Genomic DNA, 23,085 nt, shown 5'->3' on the forward strand with positions numbered 1-23,085 from the left:
AGGAGATAAGTACGAGTATGTGGTAAGTAAAGGTCTTTCGTGCCCGTACATTTGGTGTGCTCGGATGTTGTTCCCCCTCCCTTTTCCTCCTTTCTCCCTCTGCAGGTTACATTGGAGTCCCGATTAGGGTACCGTAAAGGATCTGGAGCCACGTCACGCCCGATGCATGAAAACGGACTAACGCTGCAAGGCGACACAAAAAGACACCCTACTCAATGCGCGACCTTTTTGTACCTGACCTAATGCTCCTCCGTCCCAAAACTGCATGCTTTCTACATCCTAACACAGACCCGAAACGTCTAACGTTGGGTAATGCACCGAATAGCCCAAACAATACACGGTCATTCTCCATGTCACACGTGTACTATTTGGCCTATTGTTACTCTCTCTCTCTCTCTCTCTCTCTCTCTCTCTCTCTCTCTCTCTCTCTCTCTCTCTCTCTCTCTCTCTCTCTCTTTCACCCCTCCACACTTTCCCTCTTCCTAGCGACTGGCACCTAATTGGCGAACCTGGTGCACCTCCTGATTGGCCCCAAATACCACAAGTATTTGCACAAATTCGTCCTAAATAAATTCATATCGATACCACGTTACTACCTCTCCTTTTCTGCTAAATATGGATGAAAATTAAATTGGCCAAAAGGTAAGGGACAGGTAAGACGACTAAGGTTCCCTAAATTTGACCCACAGTCAGGGAACTATTTGTCAGTGGCTTCTATGATAATGTCTGTGGTAACACGACCTTCCCCATTCCAAGTTGTCTCCATACCCCAAGCAGTAAAAAAAAAAAAAAAAAAAAAATGATCGAGACACCCCCGTCTTCCCAAAATGCCCCCAGTTTGGTATCAGCTGCCCTGAACGAGAATCTGAAAAACGCCCCTTGCTCCAATTCACTGTGTTCCTAGTTGTTTTCCATAAGACCCCACCCACCCCAAGGATAAGTTTAATAATTATCGCAAGCCCCCCCCGAGTTTTTGTAGTAGCCAGGTTGCGAGAAACTATATAGAAAGTTAGAAAGATGTGTGCAAAGTTAAAAATTAGATCGAAAACTGAAGGAACTTGTTGCAGTAAACCTTGTTGAAAATAGGATGTTTAGCTAAAAGATAGGACGCATTGATGTAATGGAGAGTCGTTTAGCCTATGTTCATCCCTCAGAAGGATGCCTATCAGACTATGGTGAATAGCACGTTGCACTTTTCCGTAAGATACAAAGCCCTGAAGGCCGACCTAGCCTTGCAAGACTCGTACTAGGGAAATGGGTCTCTACCAGAAGAACTGACATCTACTGTAATAGGCGAATGCAATGAATGGGTACCAGACCTCGTACCACGACAAATGAATGTAATAACCAACAAAACGCCAAAGAATTAGCCGCAAAGGGAAGTTGTAGGAAATCCAGCAAAACCCATCATCAATTGTTTATACGTTGGCCGCAAACCCCAATGTAGCGGATGTTTACCCCAGTTGCTTGGTGTTGGGAGAGAAATAGGTTTGTGTAATTACCTTCTTCTGCAAAATCTCTAAAGACTGTCTTTTCGAACTCATTTAAGGGTACCACTGTCGGAGGAGAAAGAGACCGGATGTGGGAGCACGCGGCCTGACTACGGATCGTGGAACCTCAGCGACGGAGGCCAAGGCGAGACCACAGCAGTAAGGAGTCGCAGGATGAGGCACTGTTTCAGACAAAGCTAAGGAAAGGGCTGACCTGAAGCCCCTGCTCTACGATCGACGTGTGCCAAAAAGGTCCCCGCTCTCTGAACCTGGTTATGGACCCGCCTGTCTCAAATTCTCCGTCCCCCTGATCTGTTCCCGACTTGGCCCTGCTCCATCCCCTCCTCCTCCGACCTACCATAAGGACTGTTCACACACGCACCTTTCCACCTGAACTTCCAAGTTCCTCCAAAATCCTACTGAGCTATCCAGAGAAGGGTATTTCCTGCGTCAAAAGGGAGGGAGCTCCGACTAAGTAGACCACGAACTATGTTAATCTCAGAACGGTGACCTAGAACTCCACCAAGGGTCGCCCCTAAAGAGAAGATGAACGAAGTATGTGGTTCTACCCGCTACTGAACGTCTCGATGATGATGGAAGCAACAGGAAATACCCACCACAGAGACTCAAGAAACAAACAGACCCCACAACTCAAAGACAATTGCACTTTTCATCACAACCCTTTTTCTGCCTCCTAATAACTATGCTCTGGGTCGCGGAAGAAAATGCACCTGCTCCAAAACCGTAACGCATTTCTCTTATGAGGTCTGGCGAAACAAAACAAAATGTACCCCTACCCGCAGACCTCCAACGACTCAATCCACATGAACATTCCTGTTGACAGAACGAATTGTAATCCAGGTGCTTAACAGTGCCAACAGAAGACGACAAAGACCCTGAGAACTCTGATATTTACTATATCTCATTTCTCTCCCAACCACCATTGGACTGACTATGCTCCCGCCGAGTACAAAAAGGACTTACTTATATGATAACTTACCAGTTCCTATTCCAAATGACTACAAGTATCTATGATCTGTACCCAACGCCTTCGCTACATAATTCTAGTCTGATATTGCATTACTATAATTTTTTTTTCTACAACCAACTTAACGATGAACCCGCCTACTAGATGAAGAGATTTTTTCAATGTGATGTTTATGTACAGTTCTTTTGCCTAAGTCCCCTCTCCCTTACTTATGACCGCTGCAATAGGTATAGATAGGAAATAGGCCAGCAAGATGTCTTGGAAATGTTAAAGGGAGGACTGTGGAAAATTAATACAGTTAGGTGAACATTATCTACGCCATCTTGCCTTTTTCCCGATGCCACACTTTTCGTCATGCACATCCGCCATATTTTAGCTGCTCTGATCAAAACCACTCTCTGCGCGCCCCTGACCCCCAACACGGACCTTCGCCCTCACCAACACCCCCATGCACTGATCACTCCCGCTCCCAGATGCCTTGAGCGTAAGCGGCAGCCATTTTAAGCACCATGGCCTCCCTGCCCCTTCCCTGATAGCCAGCGCGTCTCTCTCTCTCTCCTATCCTCGCAGGTATCCCCCCGCACGCTGACAACCCCCTCGCTCTCACATGCCTTGGGCCATAAACCCCTCTTCAGCGCAGCTTCGCCACGGAACCCCATCCTGTTCCCAGCGCGACACCTCCCCTCATTCCTTTCATGGTCCCAGATCCTTTTTGATGCAAACCCCCCTTTCCCTGTGTCCCCGTTTGTCTTCCTTGTTCCCAGGCCGCCACCTGGCCCTGCGGATACTGTTTATTACACCGTACAGTAGGAAGCTTCCCCTCCCCATCAAAAGACCCTCGAGCCGATCAAAGCCCCCACCCTATGAGATCCGATCAACTCCACGCATTCCGTGAATCGGCGGAATGCCCTGCTGCGCGACAATCATCACCTGTTGTGACCGGGGTGGGGAATTCAACTGTAAATGTATGTGGGAACGGGCCTGAAGGGGAGATTCCGAGGATGTTCTTTCAAATATCAAAGTGTTGCGAGAATGTGTTACGTGTAATAAAGGTCATAAACCCTAGTATAAGAGGCCAGGCCTCAGAGATGTGGTTAGAGCACCTCGTGACGATACTTGCTGTCCGAATTGATGTGTTCTCCTCCGGAGAGAATAAAATCCTCGTTTCCTGCCTTCCAGTCTCCAGCGCCTGCTTCTTCATTGATTAATATTGGTGGGTCATAGAGGCGACACCGCCGGGCAACATAAAGGGGTCTTTGGTTACTGGTTGTCTTTGAACCCCTTTTAACACCCTTGCTGTTTGAACTTTGAACTTCTGATTGTCTGATCACTGTTGTATGTGTTGCCAGCACCAACCTCTCCATGAAGGCTGGCTTACACTCATCCCAAACCCATCAAGCACAGGCGGCACTGGATATGTGACCCTGGCAATAAAAGGGTCCGGGCACACGTGCCCGGAGCGAGTTTCACAAACTATCTCACTGTTTCAATGTGGTTGTTATGTATGCATGAGGGCCCAGGCCCTACCACATTACAATGTGCTGTGTACAGCGGACACAACCATGGCACCTCAGGCAGTGGGGAAGACTGGGACATGTAGCTGTGTTGTACCCCACTGGAAGCTTAAGGGTAGTTGCCTGGCATATAACAGCCATTTTTTTATTTTATGAGTAAGTGGCAACTTCGCCATAATTAAGGTTTGACAAAACCATTACAGAACAAAACAAGATTTCCCAAAACCAAAATCTTGGCTATGCCAATGTTTGATTTAATCTTACAACCACCTATGTATGATTCTGAGTTGCAGGTGAAAACGGCATAAGTGTTTCTCCCATCTGCCGAAGTAGGGGATGAGTCATTTAGTCATAAACGTGTAATAGAGTATTTTTCAGTCTGTGCAAAAAGATATGAATTTTTCAATTTATTTTAGCTTTTATTATAAAATAATATGCATTCCACATTTATTTTTCAACAAGTATGTATAGTAACAGGTTGTGGTTATAAGAAATATATGTATTGTCTCTTGTTGATCATATGCTCCTCCTTTGCACATTGTTGGCTTATAATCATCTAGAATGAAAACAAAACACATGGATTATTTGTGGTTCCTATGCGTGCAGCTCAGCATGTATTCCACAATGTGCATTAACTTACTCAGCTCGCACTTGCTTATTTTTTCTGTGACCCACCATGCAGCAACGGATTTCTGTGCACGGACAAGGTTGCCTGTTTGATCAATGCCGTTGTTGTTTTAAAATGCTGCTTTATTTCATTACTTCTGAATGTCATCGCTTAGAAGTCATACACACACAGACCAAAACGTCTATAAAGAACATAAAAAATGCGTGTTGAATTTTGCAGTTTAACGTTTTCAGTGAAAAAATCCTTGTAGCCTGGAGTCAGAAAAAGATTTCTCCCTGTGTCTCTCACTCTCTAGCCTCTCTCTCTTTCTCCTTCAACTCAGAGGTAAAGAGAAAGCAAAATGAAAAGAAATATGTACTTGAACTCTCGCTAAAGTACATGCCAATCAATACGTCTCTATAGAGCAAACTGGGCATAGCTGATTTAAAAAAGCAGGTACCTGTGGTTTGAGCCAATTCAAACCAACTACGAGTCAAATCAGTCATTTTCTATGGATGATTTGAAACTCGTCTTGAGTTAATATTATAAACCTTTTGGCTGATTGCAACTTTCATTTTAGTCATGGATCGATTCAAGCTTTTTAATACGGGTTTATCACCCCTAGCATAGAAGCCTAACGCATCTCATACACGAATAAAGGGGCCCTATTATCAAGAATGGCGTTAAAATTATCTCTGGTTTAGTGGCAGAAAACTGCTGCTAAAGCGACGATAATGGGCTTGATAATATGCCCTGGAGAATTCCAATAGAAGCCCATGTTCACACCAGAACATGGATTCTATTGGAATTCTCCAAGGCATACTATCAAGTCCATTATCGCCACTTCTGCTGCAGTTTTCTGCCGCTAAACCGGCGATAATTTTTAACGCCGTTCCTGACAATATGCCCCATTGTGTTTGCATTCATTCTTAAGTCGTAGAGCTGCATATATAGGAACACATATATTTCAGTTAGCTAGCATCCTCTCCAGATGTAACATAGTGTTTTGCAAATTGACCAACGATATTCAGACTTACTTCAGTTCCACCTGTGCATGTGGGAACAAATGTGGACTTCGAACGGTTGAATGGATATTCAAAGCCGAGTGCATTACTCTAAGACAAGGTGTCCAGAAAATCAGCTAATTTTGAATAGGACCTTCTCTCTGAATTGGACATCGCCATCGCCATTCCCGACAGCTACAAAATCCTCCGCAAGGACCAGGCTGACCGACCTGGAGGAGGTATCACCATCGTCCACAAGAGCACCCTCGGACTGACCACGCATTCAAACGACCAAGAGACAACAATGGAACACCTCCACTTCCAGATCCAGACCAACCCCAACAACACCCTCCATGGCACCCTCGTCTACAGCCCTACCGGCCTCTGCCTACCCTTCACCGACGCCATTGTAGACCGCTCATATTCACCGATTACATTCTACTCGGCGACCTCAACTTCCACCTGGACAACCCCAGTGACCAGAACACCACCTCCTTACTGGAGAACCTCGCCAACATAGGACTCAAGCAGCTAGTCCCAGCACCGACCCACACAGCCGGACACATGCTCAACTCTGTTTTCTCCGCCAGTGGGAACATCACCTACAGCCACACCAGTAAACTCCTCTGGACTGACCACCACTGCTTGTATCTTGCCTTCACCACACCCACCATACGCCCCCACCGCAGCCGGCAAAAGGCTACCAAAAAACTTCTAATTAAATTCATCAGCACAACCACTCTGCCAACACCAACAGACAGTAACACTTCAGCGGGCAACATTCACAGATGGAGCTTCAACTGCGCTGACACTGTGGCACCCCTCAAGAAGACACCAGAAAAGCAACAATAAAAGAAAGCCAGCTGGTTCACTCCCACCCACCATGAATCCATATGCACCTGCAGATAACTCGAGCCGGGATGGTGGAACAACAAAACCCCGGAAACCCACCCAACCTTCAAATCCGCCGTCAACGTACACCACCTTTTCCTCAAAACCACAAAGAATACGGCCTTCCAAGACACAATAAATGCCACCGCACACAACAACAAAGAACTCTTCGCCATCATCAAGGAGAGACTGCAGATGTCCCACCCTCCCAAGACCTCGGCAACAAACTTGGCACCTTCTCCTACCACAAGATCAGGCAGATCTATAACAGCGAAAAACCAAAGGTGATGATGGACGGAGCGTTGATAGTACAAACACTCACCCCCAGTCAACTGATCTGAGTTTAATCCATCACCGTTCTTTAGCTAACTCCGTCACCCCAGTTCAGACATGGCCATATGCAAATCAGTCTGACCCTGTGCCTCATGGGAACAGTCCAGCCCGAACTGCCAAGACATGTCTTCCCTGGACCGGAATCAAGCTTCCTAGGACTGGTTTCTGGCATTACAGCCGTCTTCAGCCGGGCTTGCTTGAATCCGGTGGCAAAGTGAGCAAGGGACTCACGTCTGAGCATACCCTGCCAACTTAGGGCGAACAAAGAAAAACCAAAGGTGATGATGGACGGAGCATTGACAATACAAACACTCACCCCCAGTCAACTGATCTGGGTTTAATCCAGCACCGTTCTTTAGCTCACTCCGCCACCCCAGTTCAGACATGGCCATATGCAAATCAGTCTGACCCTGTGCCTCATGGGAACAGTCCAGCCCGAACTGCCAAGCCATGTCTTCCCTGGACCGGAATCAAGCTTCCCAGGACCGGTTTCTGGCATTACAGCCATCTTCAGCAGGGCTTGCTTGAATTCACCTGTTATTTTTAGATCTATAACAGCTTCAACACCCAAGACCCTGCCACTATGCCCATCACCACTGCACCTAACCATGACACACCCCAACCGATCATGCTCAACTGGACTCCGCTCACCAAAGACGAGACACTCAAAACCATGAAAAGCATCTACTCTGGAGCCCCATCGGAACCTTGCCCGCTCCACATCTTCCATAGAGAGCAGCCTCCATCGCCCTCCATCTTTGCTCATTTAAAACCGCCACCTTCCCAGATGACAGGAAACATGCTGAAGTCAACCCACTGCTGAATACCCTAACGCGACAGACCTCAAGAAATTCAGATTCATCTCCCTCCTCCCCGTCTCAGCTAAGGTCATTGAGAAGGCCATCAATGCCCAGCTCTCTGAGTTCATCAAAGAAAACCACGTCCTGGACACCTCTCAATCCGGCTTCCCGAAGCAACCACACTCCTCGCTGCCATCAACGACATCCGCTCCCTCCTTGACCGGGGAAAAATTGCAACGCTCATCCTACTGGACCTCTCGGCCGCCTTCGACACCGTCTACCACCACACCCTAATCACAAGACTCCACAACGCTGGCATCCACAACAGGGCACTGGAGTGGTTCCACTCCTTCCTTACCATGTGAAATCAGTGAGTCAAACTACCACCTTTCTTCTCAGAACCTACAGAGATCAGCTGTGGGGTGCCCCAGGACTCCTCCCTGAGCCCCAGCCTCTTCGATTTCTACATTGCCCCCCTCGCCACCATCATCAGAAGCCACAGACTAAACATTGTCTCCTATGCAGACAACACCCAGCTGATCCTTTCCCTCACCAACAAACACACAGCCACAAGGATCAACTTTCATAGTGGAATGAAGTCCTTTGCCACCTGGATGAAGACAGCTTCCTCAAGCTCAACTCAGACAAGACCGAAGTACTCCTCCTGGGACCCACCCGCTAAGCCTGGGATGACCTGCCCTTTCATTTTATTCTTAGGTGCCCCTCCCCTCTCACTTGCACATCTGCCCTGAGGAAGACCCCAATAAGGCTTTGAAGAAACCTTCCTTATTTCATGGGTCGAAACGTCAACACATTACTGATGCCAGTACCGCCAACAGCGCATGCCGCACTGTGACTTTCGGCTTTACATGGCTGTGTAATTCATTATAATTTAATTGATATGGACTATGTTAGGAATGTGTGGCATTGAACAGCATGCCCAACGATTTGATTGTGATAACCACTAGTAGTGTTTTTCACTTACCTATCTACCTCGCATAAGTCACCACCCTTCCTCCCCTTCAACTCAGTCGGGCACACCAATGATGGTTTTTAATGTTTTCTGCATAATATTTCTTTGAAAAATTTGCAGCATGTGTTCAGTGTGATTAAATAACACTTGAGCAGTATTTAACTCTCTGTTTGATTTATTGTTTATTATATAACTGTATTGTTTTTATTTACAATGTGTTGATGTAATAGTACTAGGACCACCACGTTCTATCAAGCTCAACTTAGACAAGACTGAAGTACTCATCCTGGGACCCACCCCCTAAGCCTGGGATGACTCCTGGTCCCCCGCCACACTAGGAACCCCTCCAACCCCTATGGATCATGCACGCAACCTCTGCGTCATACTGGACTCCTCGCTCACAATGAACCTCCAAATCAACACAATATTCTCACCCTGTTTCCACACGCTCTGTCAGCTCTGAAAGACATTCAAATGGATCCCTACAGAATCCAGATGGCCACGCATGCACTCATCATCAGTAGACTTGACTTCGGCAGTGCACTCTATGCGGGCGTCACCCAGAAACAGCTCAGGAAACTACAGAACATCCAAAACGTCACAGCCAGACTGGTCCTTGATATCCCCTGCTGCAGCCACATAAGGGAACACCTCTGACAACTCCACTGGCTCCCAAGAATCACCTACAAGCTCCTCACACATACCCACAAAGTTCTTAACAAGGCAGGACCAGAGTATCAGAACCACTGCCTTGCATTCCACACACACACCAGACAACTATGCTCCGCCCAACTCGCCCTGGCTTCCGTCCCATGGATCCACAAGACCAGAACCAGAGGAAGATCCTTGTAAATTGTAAATTGAATGTAAATTGATACTTGTATAGCGCACTACTCACCCTCAAGGGTCTCAAGGCGCTTGTACGAATACCGCTGTTGAACCCATCCTGGCTTTCCCTGTGAAGAGTCCACTCCTGGGCACCCCCAAGGTGGAGGCCAGGCATCCTTAGCATTGTGGGGGCCATTGTGGAGATTAAGCAAGCTATTGCCCAGAGTTGCAGAGTGGGACTCCATGATTGGAATAGGCACCGAGGTGAGAATTATCAGGTCTGTGGAATTTTTGAGTCCAAGACCCGCCGAGGCGGGGAATTGAACCCTGGTCCCGGGCTAGACCTCTGCATCAGGGTCTGCCGCTCTAATCATTGAGCCACACTTCTCCACAGATCCTTCTGCTACCTCCCCACCAAGATCTGGACCCAATTCAGGAAAGACCTCAAGACCTGGCTCTTCGACTGAACCTCTACACCCAGACGGATCAGCAGCCCGCCCTCAGTGCCTTGAGACCCTCATGGGTGAGTAGCCATGCTATACAAACTCCTTGGATACATCACAGACACAAGCCTAAATTCGTTGGAATCTGGGATGCTTTCTTGATACCTACCGGGCCTCTGATCCCTGTGATCAACAGTGACCAATGCCAAGATTTAGCACTTAGGCTTTCTCCTCAAGATACTTTCTTTTTACTATTACCGGACATATCCTCAACCCCATCTTCACAGGAGGGACTAACATCCACTTCAGCAACACCTTCTGAGGTTCCGTAATTCTGAACCCGTTTTTGTAAAGCTCATGGTATCGTTACGAATTTGGTAGTAGCGAACCGTAAATGGCGAGTGCGGCAAGTACGAGTGTTTTCGTCATGTTCGATCGATGGATTCACTACGTATTTAGGGATTCTGTTCTGAACCCTCGGGTTCCATTTCATGTACGGCAGCCATTTTGTGGTTGCCCTCACATAGGCCGATGACTACGGCCGAACGTGTCTTTGGGACACGTACATCTTTAGCTGACTTTTAGATAACCTGAGCAAACTGACCTCGTTGCCTGAAGCTAACCTTGCTAAGCCAGTTCCTTGTCCGGTAGCTGGTTGAGATAGAGATCAAAGAGCAGGACATTGCTGAGTTTATTGTACACGCACACACCCTTCTATCTTGCTTCACATCTGTTTCTGTTCTTTCTTTTATGGCCTGTTTATGGTTCGGGTTGTGGTCTTTTATTATGGGTTTGTCCGGCCTGTCCGAGCAAGAATGTTGGGCTTTCCCGTGTAATTGATGGTGGGCTGGACAACTGAAAAGTGGGTTTGTCGTCATGCGATACCTTTTGCAATGTTACCAATGATGGACAATTCATAAATAATGGGTGTTTGTCAGACATGTGATTTTTAGCATAAAAGACGATGTCTCGCAATACGAAAATTGAGCAGTCTCTAGCGAACCTACTTGTGTCGTACTTCCTAGACTTCTGTTCCTGGTTGCAGCCAATACATTTTATCTTTGACGTCACCGAGAAGTATCCTGTGTCTCTGTATTCTAAGACAGGTGAACCCGAAGACATTGGGCGTGCCCCTGGCGCCGTTGGGTTCTAAAACCCGGTTCTTCAGTTGGCGCCCAATGTGGCGCGACTTCAGTGGTACCGGTCCAAGCCTGAAGATCGTGAGGAGCTTCGTGAGAAAATTCTGGAGGAAGGTGAACCACTTCATCGACCCCTGTATGTCGTCGTGGTCCGAAGGTTTTTGCTGCGAGGTTTCCCGCTTTCCGACGGCTACGAAGGACTGCTGCCCTGACTGTCGCCCTGTCTTGGACCCTTTGAGACGATTTGTAGAATGAGACGATAGACGGGTCTTCTGGTGACGAGATCGATACCTCAGTTAAGTATAAGTGGAGCGTCTCCTAGTCCTTAGTTTTTGGGTATCCTTCGGGATCTTTGATTTGGAACTTGCAAGTGCCAAAGCTGAGGGACTCGTATATTTGCGAGACTATCGAGTTTGGTAATCCCTTGAAGTTTAAAGCTAGATTAGTGAGCGAAGATGCCTGGTCTTAGCAAACTTGGAAAGATATTTTGTTGTGGTTGTAACAGGGATTCCCGATTGGAGGATTCGTGAAAAAGATCCTCACTTTTGTTGAGTTCGCCACCCCCTTATGTGCAGAGTGCTACAGCACCTCCGCAACCTTTAGTTCCGCAACCTCCAGTTGTGCCTCCTGTTGTTGTTCAACCGCCAGCTCCTCTTCAGTTGGTTCCTACTCCTTTGGCGCAGCCTTCTCAAGGGCCGCCAACTTTGCTATCAATTCCGCCTCCAATTCCTACGACTTTGTCTCCTGTATTTCCTACTTCCTCTGATACTCCTTCTGATACTACTTCTACGTATACTTTGTCTCAACCTGCTTTGCCTCCTGTCCTTATGGCAGCTTCTTCTTCTGTTCAACAGAGAATGACTGATACTGTTACTGGTCTTTTGTCTCCTTTCTTTGGGTCATTGAGTATGACTCCAACTTCTGCGCGTAAACAGTTGCGTAGCTAGTGCCTGGTCCCGAAGAGCGGGCAGTATTGGATCATATGGCTCGTAAGTGGGTTACCCATTCTTCGAGATATGATTTAGAATCGGTTATGGATGTCTTCCGTCAATGGGAAGCACCAAAGCAGAGGTATGTCTTCGACGTGATGTGTACTTTCCTCCGTGAGGAATGGGAAGATGGTGAGTTGGGACAGACCCCGTCTGAGTTGTTCCGTGTACAGTCCGAGTTTGCGAAAGGAACGATAGTGGGTCTCGAAGTTGAAAAAGCAGTGGAGTGGTGTGGCTCACTGGTTAGAGGCGGCAGACCGGGAAGCAGAGAACGGCCTGGGACCAGGGTTCAATTCCCGACACGGCAGGGTTGTGGACCAGGGTCAGCGGACTCGATAATTCTCGCCTCGGTGCCTACTCTAACCAGGGATCACACTCGGCAACTCTGGGCATTAGCTTGCCTCATCTCTACAACAGCCCCCCACATTCGCCGGGGAGGCCTGGTTTCACCTTGGAGATACCCAGTAGGGACCATCTCACAGGGATAGCCAGGACGGGTTCCCCAGCGGTCTACAGCGCCACGACGCCTCAGGGCAGCAGTGCGCTTTACAAGACACATTACATTACATTACATTACAGTTGCGACATTGCTTTCGTTTAAGAATGTGCATCCTTCTCAGTCGTTGTTTGAGCCTGATTCTTCTGTTAGGAGAAAAGCTCGACAGAATCCTATGAGAGAGGTTCCTCTGGTATGGAAGGATGCAGTGTCTGCTGGTGCGAATAATAATCCAACAGGTGCACCGGCTCATTTTCAGCATGGTCGGGTAAATGTTCTGTGGAAGCGAGCTGAAGTTTTGGCTCTTAAGCAGACTTTACCTGATCCCAGAAAGAATCCTGCATGGTACCATAAGGAGTTGTCACAGACAGCAGACTCATGTATTATGAACTTAGCCGATATAGATATGTTGTTTGGGAATGTGGTTCCTCAACCCTTGTGGGGTATGATTCGTCATGTGGATCATGCGTAAGAGTTAGGTTATACATGGACTAACATTGCAGCTGCAGATGGTCTTCAAGGTGGAGGAGCTAAACCTGAAGCTTTAGTTGCAGAACTCCCCGGTAGGATCATTAATTATATGAAGACTTTAATGCCTGCTATACGAGTGAATTGGGATAAGTTGTCTGCATGCAAGCAGAAGAAAGACGAAAGTGTGTCTGATTTCTTCACTAGGTTTGAAGAGACGTTTATCGACCATAGTGGTCAAGATATGAGTACGGAAGGTGATCAGCGGTTGTTCGTGGATAAGTTTGTTCATAACTTGCTTCCCGAGTTGTGTACTAAGTTGAAGGATTTTGAGAGTTCATGGGCTGTTTCTTCATCGGCGCAGATATTGGCTACTGCACAATATTATGAGAATAGGGATAAGGATGAGAAAGAGAAAGCAGACAGAAAGACTAAAGATTTCAAGACAAAGGTTCTTTTGCAACAAGCGTATCCGCCGCGTAATAATCAGCGCGAATATCAGCAACCTCAGCAGTTTCAGAGAAGTTCGCAAAGGTTCGAGCCTTCTCAACAGCGTTTTCCTGTAGGCCCTAATCAGTGTGCGTATTGTAAAGAAGAGGGTCACTTTAAGAATAGTTTTCCGGTTTTGTTACAGCGTACGAATGGTGCTTTTGGTGTGAGAGGTCGAGGTGTTCAGCAAGTTCCTAGAGGTAGAGGACGTGGTGTGTTCCCCCAGAATGCACGATCCTTTCCTCCACAGAATTCTATGAACTGTTTTGACCAACAGAATGTTGCGTCTGGTAGGACGACTCAGTACTATGCTGACGACTACTATGTTGAGGGTGAGAATGTTGACGGTAATGATTGCTAGGACAGCCATAGACAAAGAGAGGGAGTTGTGTCAGTTCCAGTAGATCAGAGTGGACCTTATGTTGAAGGGATTACATCAGGTGTGTCAGAGCCTTTTCTGTTGGATACTGGTGCTGCGAAGAGTTCTATCATGCACTCTAAACTCCCTGGCGCACCTTTCTCTGGCTTGACGAACGTTTCGGTAGGTTTTTCTGGCGCCCCAGTTTGTAATCCGGTTTCTAGTCCTTTGACTCTTTCTGTTGGACCTTGTGAATTTGAAGTACCCCTCATTCTAACGACAGGTTGTGGTGAGAATTTGTTGGGATTGGATTTGTTGAAAAGATTGTATGCAACACTACATTGTTCTCCTTCAGGAGTACAGCTTACATTGGGTAAGAGAGTGATCTCTCCGATGTATTTGTCTAAAGATCAACTTCCATTGGAATTACGTTCTCTCCCTGATACTCTTTGGGCTACTGGTCCTAATGATGTGGGTCTTTTGGAGATTCCACCATATGTTGTGACGTTGAAAGCGAATGTTAGATTGCCACGTATTCCTCAATATCGGATTTCTAGTGATGGTGAACGAGCGCTTTTAGCGATCATCTATGATCTAATTGAGAAGGGTGTGATTGAGGAAACGAGAGGGAATGTGTGCAATAGTCCGGTATTGCCTGTTCTGAAACGTACTGATTCTTCGCAACCGCCTGTGTATAGGTTTGTGATCGATCTTCGAGAAGTGAACAAGATCGTAGTACCACAATTTCCTGTTGTTCCGGATATTACTGCTTTGCTGACTATGATTCCTGCTTCTGCTACCTGGTTTTCGGTGATTGATCTGAAGAATGCTTTCTTCAGCATCCCGATTGCCGAGGAGAGTAGAGATATTTTTGGCTTCTTTTTAGGAGGCCGAAGTTTCCGGTTTAAGCGTGCTCCCCAAGGCTATTGTGAGAGTCCATCCATCTATAGTCAGGCTTTGAAAACACAGCTTGATACGATTGTCTTACCTGATGGTGCTGCTCTTATTCAGTATGTCGACGATTTGTTAGTTGCTGCTGATAATGAGGAGATTTGTAAAGAAGCTACCCTTTCGTTGTTGCGACATTTGTCTGACCTCCATCATAAAGTGTGACTTTCGAAGTTGTAGTGTTGTCGACAAGAAGTGACCTACTTAGGTCATCTCTTATCGAAGGAGGGAAGAAGATTGACCCCAGAACGAATTCAAGCGATTGCGAAAATGAATGTGCCAACTACACAGAGAGAAGTGTGTCCTTTCTTGGGTATTACTTTGTACTGTAGGCAATGGATTCTGAATTTTTCGCTTCTTGCGAAGCCTTTGTTTGCACTTACTGTTAAGGATACTCCTCTTCCTCTTCCTTGGACTGACGAATGCCATAAGAGTTTTTCTGAATTGCGAAATGCATTGTGTTCGGCTCCTGTGTTGGGTACTCCCGACTACAGTAAGCCTTTTACACTCTATGTTCACGAGAGAGAGGGATGTGCATTGTCAGTCCTGACACAGCAGTTCGGCGAAAAACAATGTCCATGTGCGTATTTCTCGTCGACTTTGGATCCGGTAGCTAGAGCGTTGCCGAGTTGTTTGAGAGCTACAGCAATGAGAGCCACAGCGGCAGCAGCTGTTTCTATTCGACAGTCTGCTGGTTTGGTGATGGATAATACGTTGATTGTGATGGTTCCACATGCAGTGGATACCTTGTTAAACAGGACTAAGACACAGCACTTAACTAGTGCTCGATTGTCAGGTTACGAGTTGACACTTTTGGCGAGTCATGTGCATATAAAGCGATGCAACACGTTGAATCCAGCTACGTTTGTTGCCGATTTCTGTAGAGACAGATGTTCAGGAACAGCATGATTGCTTTCTTAGGACAGAGGAGGAAACGAAGGGTAGAATAGATTTAAATGACACTCCTCTCGCAAAGTGTGATGGTACCTTATGGGTAGATGGTTCGTGTTTCAAGCTTCCGAATGGTGATACGACTGCAGCATATGCGGTTACAACTTTGCATATGATTGTTGAAGCTGCACGTATCCCACAAAAGTCAGCTCAAGCAGCAGAGATGATTGCATTGACAAGAGCATGTGTGTTGTCGAAAGGAAAGAGAGTGACTGTGTATACCGATAGGCAGTATGTGTTTGGTGCGGCTCACAGTTTTGGTCGCCTGTGGAAGGATCGTGGGTTCCTCACGTCTCATGGCACGAAAATTCAGCATGGTCAGTTGGTGAATGAACTTCTCGAGTCGCTTACGTTACCGATGCAAGTTGCGATCGTGAAATGCAGTGCACATAAGAAGGTTACCAATGACGTTGGTCGTGGTAATGCGTTTGCGGATGAAGTTGCGAAAGATGTGGCGAAAGATGTGATGAGTCGAATGTATGTTGCGGGTCCAGCAAGATGGGTTCCGGATAGAGGAATGTGTGGAGATACGATAGAAAGTGTGAAGTCAATTCAGGCTGAAGCTACTGAGAAAGAATTGAATGTATGGAGAGAGAGTATGGGAAAATTGGATTCGACTGGTTGTTGGATTGAGTTGTCAGAGCATCAGCGATGGTTGTTACCTGATGCGTATGTACTTGCGGTGGTTACAATGGCGCATGGAATGGCTCACATTAGTGCGAAAGGGATTTGTAAGTTGTTGGCTCCAGTATGGCAGAATGCTGGAATTCCTAAGTGTGCAGAGAATCTGGTCAAGAATTGCATGGTCTGTCTGATGTATAATCCTGGCAAGGGAACTCCAACTCCAGCTGGTCACTTTGCGCCTCCGACGTATCGGTTCAAGGTTTTGCAATTAGATTTCATCCATATTGAGAGATGTAATAACTTGAAATATGTCCTTGTGGTTGTGTGTGCTTTTTCGAGATGGGTAGAAGCGTATCCCTTGAAAGATAATACGGCTTTGTCCACAGCTAAAGCCCTAATTAAGGAATTTTTCCCTAGGTACGGTTTGCCAAGAATGGTGTGGAGTGATAACGGGAGTGAATTTGTGGGTCAAGTCATGAAGAGAGTATGTGAAGGTTTAGGCATCAGGCAGAAATTTCACGCTGCAAATCACCCCCAATCAGCTGGTTTGGTTGAATGCTACAATGGCACCTTAAAGCTGAAACTAGCCAAGATTCAGACGAGCTTTGGTCTCCAATGGCCCGATGTTTTGCCATTGGCACTTTTGTCAACCAGAACGACAGTACATTCCCGAGTGGGACTTAGTCCTTATGAAATCGTATTTGGTCGCCCAGCAACATATGGGGAGTGCCGAGGCCAACAAAGTTTAGCGAGATTGAACATCCTGTGCTGATTGACTATCTGTATGATTTGACGGCTAAATTTCGTGTCTTACACCAACAGGTTCACGATACATTGCCACAAGAATCTGAAGATCCAGGACACGCCATTGATCCTGGCTCGTGGGTCCTAGTTCGGAATTTCCAGCGGACAAAGAACGATCAGCCCCGCTGGAACAGACCCCATCAAGTCTTGTTGGCGACGCGTACCGCAGTGAGAGTGCACGGCAAAAAGAACTGGATCCACGGCGTACATTGTAAGAGGGTTTCTTTACCTCTGCCATACGACCAGTGGGTCCAGGAGGGTATAGGTGATTCAGAGACTGAGACTGTGCCACATTTTGTTCCGTTCAGTGATGCACGTTTGATTGGGACAAGTTCTGAGCGCGAGAACGACGACATTTTGCAGGAAGCTGTGCCCCCATCAGCCCGACTGAACACTACTGAGCCTGAGTTGTTGTTTCGTGATCAGACATTAAATGGTAAAGGCCGCTATAATTTACGACCGAGAGTCGTTGGACTAATAAACTAAACCTTTTTCTTGCTATTTTTGAAACTACGCTCTCTCATCTGAGAAACTGTTTTGATCTATTTTTGTTTTTCGAACCGCCATCTGGGTTCTGTTGTATGGTCGCGGTATAAAAACTCAGAGTGTGCAGCTGGAAGACACAAGGTCGACAGTTCTGGTTTGTTCTAGGGCGTTCCCTGGGACATTCAGAGGTACACTTGAGCAGAAGAGAACCAACTGGCGCGAATAGCACGGTTAGAGGATGGAGTTTTTCGAGTTGGAGAGAGCTGTTGAAGAAATTAACTTTAAGACAAGACTATGTAAAATAATGAGTAGAAAATGTTTCTGATAATGTGTCTTTTAATGCTACTTAGCATGACGATGTTTTTGGTGGGATATGTTATTTTCTCTTTTCAAGTGACGTTTGCACCCACTACACAACCTATGCCTTTTCCTACTATTTCTTCGCATTCTTTTCATCCTTTGCCTGAACATGAGTCCATTAGAAGATTAGAATTTGCTAATAACTCTTTTGTTCAACTTCTGCATCAGCATCAGTTAGTAGTGAACACCACTAATTGCTGGGTGTGTGGTCTTATGCCTCAAACTACTGATAAGGTTATTCCTTACCTGGTCCTGCGATTCAGCTATAATGGTTCTGTGTGGGCGTATAGGACGATGTTCATTTATGCCTGTGAAGTTTACCCCCTGCGTTCTGTGAAAGACAATCCGAAGAATAGTGCTCTAGTTAAGGGAATAGTAGACATGATTAGAGGAATTAATTCCTATGAGACTATCCCGAAAGATGAGACACTAGCGTATATTGGATGGAACGTGACTGAATATGGTGTTAGTCTGAGTGAAAACCAGCGAGAAAAAAGATCTTCTCCGATTTGGATCGTACCCCATCGTGGTCATTTTTGTCTGCAAGGTAATGGCAAGAATCCGAGAGCTCAGTTAGGGAAGAGTATTTGCACTGAGACTTATGTTTTTTCGTCCCAGACTTCCCCATCGTTTTTAGCAGCTACGGGTACCTATTTTGTTTGTCACGATAGAGAGTTGAGATTGCCGGTGCCCTTAGTAATTTGACTGCTGAGCTCCAATCGGATCGTCTTATGACGCTGCAGAACCGAGTTGCGTTAGACGTTATACTTGCAGATAGAGGAGGGGTATGTAAATTGATTCAATCGAGCTGCTGCATTTTCATTCCAGACAACGCTCCGACAGTGTACCAGGCCATTTCCAAGCTACATAAGATCTCCGAGTCTATACATGTGGACGAAGGAGATTGGTCGTTAATGGGATGGTTATGGGGATTGTTATCCACTTGGGGATGGAAGATTCTTCTGATAATCATTGGGATGGTTTTAGCTATCCTTTTCCTGTTCTGTCTTTGTGTACAGTGTGCTCCTGCTATATGTGGCCTTTGTGCTACTTCATGCGCAAGGAGGCCTGTCCAGAGAGAGTTACTAAGTAATAGGATGATGCTCCAGCAACATCTTGATGATCTGATGAATATAGACCTGGATTCAGATTGACGTGAGTTTAGGTTATTGCCTATGTAAGGGCAAAAGGAGGGTCTGAGGTTCCGTAATTCTGAACCCGTTTTTGTAAAGCTCATGGTATCGTTACGAATTTGGTAGTAGCGAACCGTAAATGGCGAGTGCGGCAAGTACGAGTGTTTTCGTCATGTTCGATCGATGGATTCACTATGTATTTAGGGATTCCGTTCTGAACCCTCGGGTTTCATTGTGTGTACGGCAGCCATTTTGTGGTTGCCCTCACATAGGCCGATGACTACAGCCGCACGAGTCTTTGGGACACGTACACCTTTAGCTGACTTTTAGATGACCTGAGCAAACTGACCTCGTTGCCTGAAGCTAACCTTGCTAAGCCAGTTCCTTGTCCGGTAGCTAGTCGAGATAGAGATCAAAGAGCAGGACATTGCTGAGTTTATTGTACACGCGCACACCCTTCTATCTTGCTTCACATCTGTTTCTGTTCTTTCTTTTATGGCCTGTTTATGGTTTGGGTTGTGGTCTTTTATTATGGGTTTGTCCGGCCTGTCCGAGCAAGAATGTTGGGCTTTCCTGTGTAATTGATGGTGGGCTGGACAACTGAAAAGTGGGTTTGTCATTATGCGATACCTTTTGCAATGTTACCTATGATTGGACAATTCGTAAATAATGGGTATTTGTCAGGAATGTGATTTTTAGCATAAAAGACGTTGCCTCGCAATACGAAAATTGAGCAGTCTCTAGTGAACCTACTTGTGTCGTACTTCGTAGACTTCTGTTCCTGGTTGCAGCCAATAAATGTGATCTTTGACATCACCGAGAAGTATCCTGTGTCTCTGTATTCTAAGACAGGTGAACCCGAAGACATTGGGCGTGCCCCTGGCGCCGCTGGGTTCTAAAACCTGGTTCTTCACTCCCAGCCCCTCTGGATAGACCACCACTGCTTACAACTCTCTTTTCAGCACCACCACCACACACAAGCCCACCCCGCTTGCACCATGAAGGAAATGGAGCAAGGTCACAGAAGAGGACCTCAACTCTACCCTCACTCACAACCCCCTCTCTGCCACGACCAACACCAACTCTGCAGCCATGGAACTACACAGCTGGATCTCCAGTTCTGCAGACAAGCTTGCTCCCCTCTGCCGCCCCAATAGACAACGCCCTCTGAAGGCCAATTGGTTCACCACTGACCTCCGAGAATCTAGACACTCTTGCAGATGGCTTGGGAAACAATAGAAAAAGAGCAAAACAACCGAAGACCAGTCCACCTACAAGCACGCCATGACAGAATACCACCAACACATAAGAAACACCAAGAGGACCTTCATCAGGAAAAAACCATCACCAACGCCAGCAACTCAAAGGAACTCTTCAGCATCATCCAGCACTTCACCAAACCCCCCAGCGAAGCCATGGACATCACACCATCCCAGGACCTCTGCAACAAACTTGGCTCCTACTTCCACCTAAAGATAAAGGCCCTCTACGACCATTGCAGCAAACAGACTCCAGAAACCACCCTCCCCTCCAGCAATGACAGCCAGCCCACCATCACCACCTGGACACCGGTCACCACTGAAGACACTACCAGGACCATGAAAAGCACCCACTCAGGAGCTCCCATGGACCCCTGCCCACCTTACATCTTCCACTGAGCTGCCACCACCATTTAGCCCAAACTACGCCACACAACGCCACCTTCAAATCCGGCATCTAACCAGATGACTGGAATCCCAGGCTGACCCGAAAACAGACCTGAAAAACTACTGGCCCATCTCTCTCCTTCCCTTCGCAGCCAAAGTCACAGAGAAATTTGTCTATGCACAACTAACCACCTTCATCGAAGAGAACGCCATACTCAACTCCTCCCAGCCTGAATTCCGCAGCAACCACAACACTGAGGCAGCCCTCCGCGCCGTCACTGATGACATCCATATGTTACTCAAACACGGCCCTCATCCTGCTAGACCTCTCCGCTGTCTTTGACACCGTCTCCCACCGCACTCTCACAGCCAGACTCCACAATGCTGGTATACCAGGACTCACCCTCGACTGGATCCGCTCCTTTCTCACTGGCAAAACCCAACAGATCAGCCTCCCACCATTCCTCCCTGAACCCACAGAGATCAACTGCGGAATACCCCAGGGATCATCGCTCAGCCCCACGCTCTTCAACATCTACATGGCCCCCCTCGCCACCATCATCATACAGCATGGGCTCAGCACAGTATCCTACGCCAATGACATCCAGCTCTTCCTCTCCCTCGCGAAGAACCCCGTAGACACCAGACTCAGCATCCAAAAAATGAAAGACGTCACAGCATGGATGAGCGACAGCTGTCTTTTACTGAACTCAGACAAGACAGAGGTCCTCATCCTTGGAACCACTCTCCTCACATGGGACAGCTTGTGGTGGTCCTTGGAAACCCATCCACCCCAACAGACCACACCCAGAACCTCTGCATCATTCTAGACTCCTCCCTCACCATGACTCACCAGATCAATGCCGTCACCTCCACCTGTTTAAACTCTCTCTGGCTCCTCCGCAGGACCTTCAAGTGGATCCCACCCGAAGCCAGAAAAACAGTCACCCACCCACTCATTACCAGCAGACTGGACTACAGAAACACCCTTTATGCTGTAATCAACAAATCCCTGCTACAGAAACTCCAGACCATCCAAAACACCGTAGCCAGACTCGTTCTCGCACCCCATGACGTGAGCACATGACCAAACAACTGCAAGACCTCTACTGGCTCCCTGTTGAGAAGAGAGTAACCTTCAAGCTACAAACCCACGCCTGCAAATTCCTCCACAACATTGGACCCAAATAGTCAAAAACCTTAACAAAAGAATCTCTTTCCACACACCCTAAAGAAACCTCCGTTTCTGCCGACCTCACCCCAGCAACAACCCTGCACATCTGCAGAATGAGAGCTGGGGGTAGAGCCTGTAAGGACTCAGAGTCAGTCAGCATTCTAGTGCTGAGCCTGTAACTACACTGAACACCCACCCACCACTGATGTCACTGGTCATGTGACACAGTACTAATAAAAGTGGCCGAGCCCACGTGCACTGGGCCAGCTGCATCGAGTAAGCAGTGTGTCCTGTGTCTCAGTGATTTCCAGCATGAGGGCCTAGGGCCCGCCCTTTACAATGGCGACGAGGGTAGCTGTGTCCATGAGTGCCACAGCTCTCAAAAACATCGAGGAAAAGGGGAAGAGAATGCTGCCCGTCTGAAGGCACCCCTAGGAAGATTCGATCCGGCCGCCGAGAGGCGTGTGTGGAGCCCCGGGCCTGGAGAAAGGGAGAAGGTGACCGAGAGCCCACCCCGCACCTCTCCAGCCTGCGATGGCCCGCCCTGCCGTGGCGGTGCCCTGAAAAGGCAAGCAAAGCCATCGCGGTGCCCACCCGCGTAAGAACAGGCCCGTCGGCCGAAGGTGAGCCCCGGACTGTACAGCACCAAAAGCGGAGCCCACCCGCCATTAACTGTACATGTTGCCCCAACAGGGCGAGCGGCGCCAGATATTGCCCCCGTTAATATGGCAAGGCTCGTGGAGCCCACCCGCGGCCTGCCTGCAGAGTCCCCCTCCGCGTGTGTGAAGTGCGGCGGCGGGGTGAATAAACTCTAAAGAAGAGCACCCGCAGCGTGAGGGGAGCTGCCAGGCGCCGAGCAAAGAAACGGAGCCTACCCGTCAAGCGCTAACTTCTCCCCGCGCCGCGTGTGATGTGAAGGCGGCGGGGGTATAGAAACGTCGAACCCGCGCCCAGACAATCAAAGCGGAGCCCACCCGCAAAGCGCCAACACCCCCACCCCGCGCAGCGTGTGATGTACAAGGCTGTAGCGGCGGGGTGGGGAAGCGAGAACTACAGCACCCGGTAAAAGCAGCTCCAGCCGCCCCCGCCTGCAGCGCCGTGAGCAGATCAGTAAAGTGCCCGGGCGAACACTTCTCTACCGCCACGCAG

This window comes from Lissotriton vulgaris, chromosome 1_1 (assembly GCF_964263255.1).
Source record: "Lissotriton vulgaris chromosome 1_1, aLisVul1.2, whole genome shotgun sequence".
Lineage (NCBI taxonomy): Eukaryota > Metazoa > Chordata > Amphibia > Caudata > Salamandridae > Lissotriton > Lissotriton vulgaris.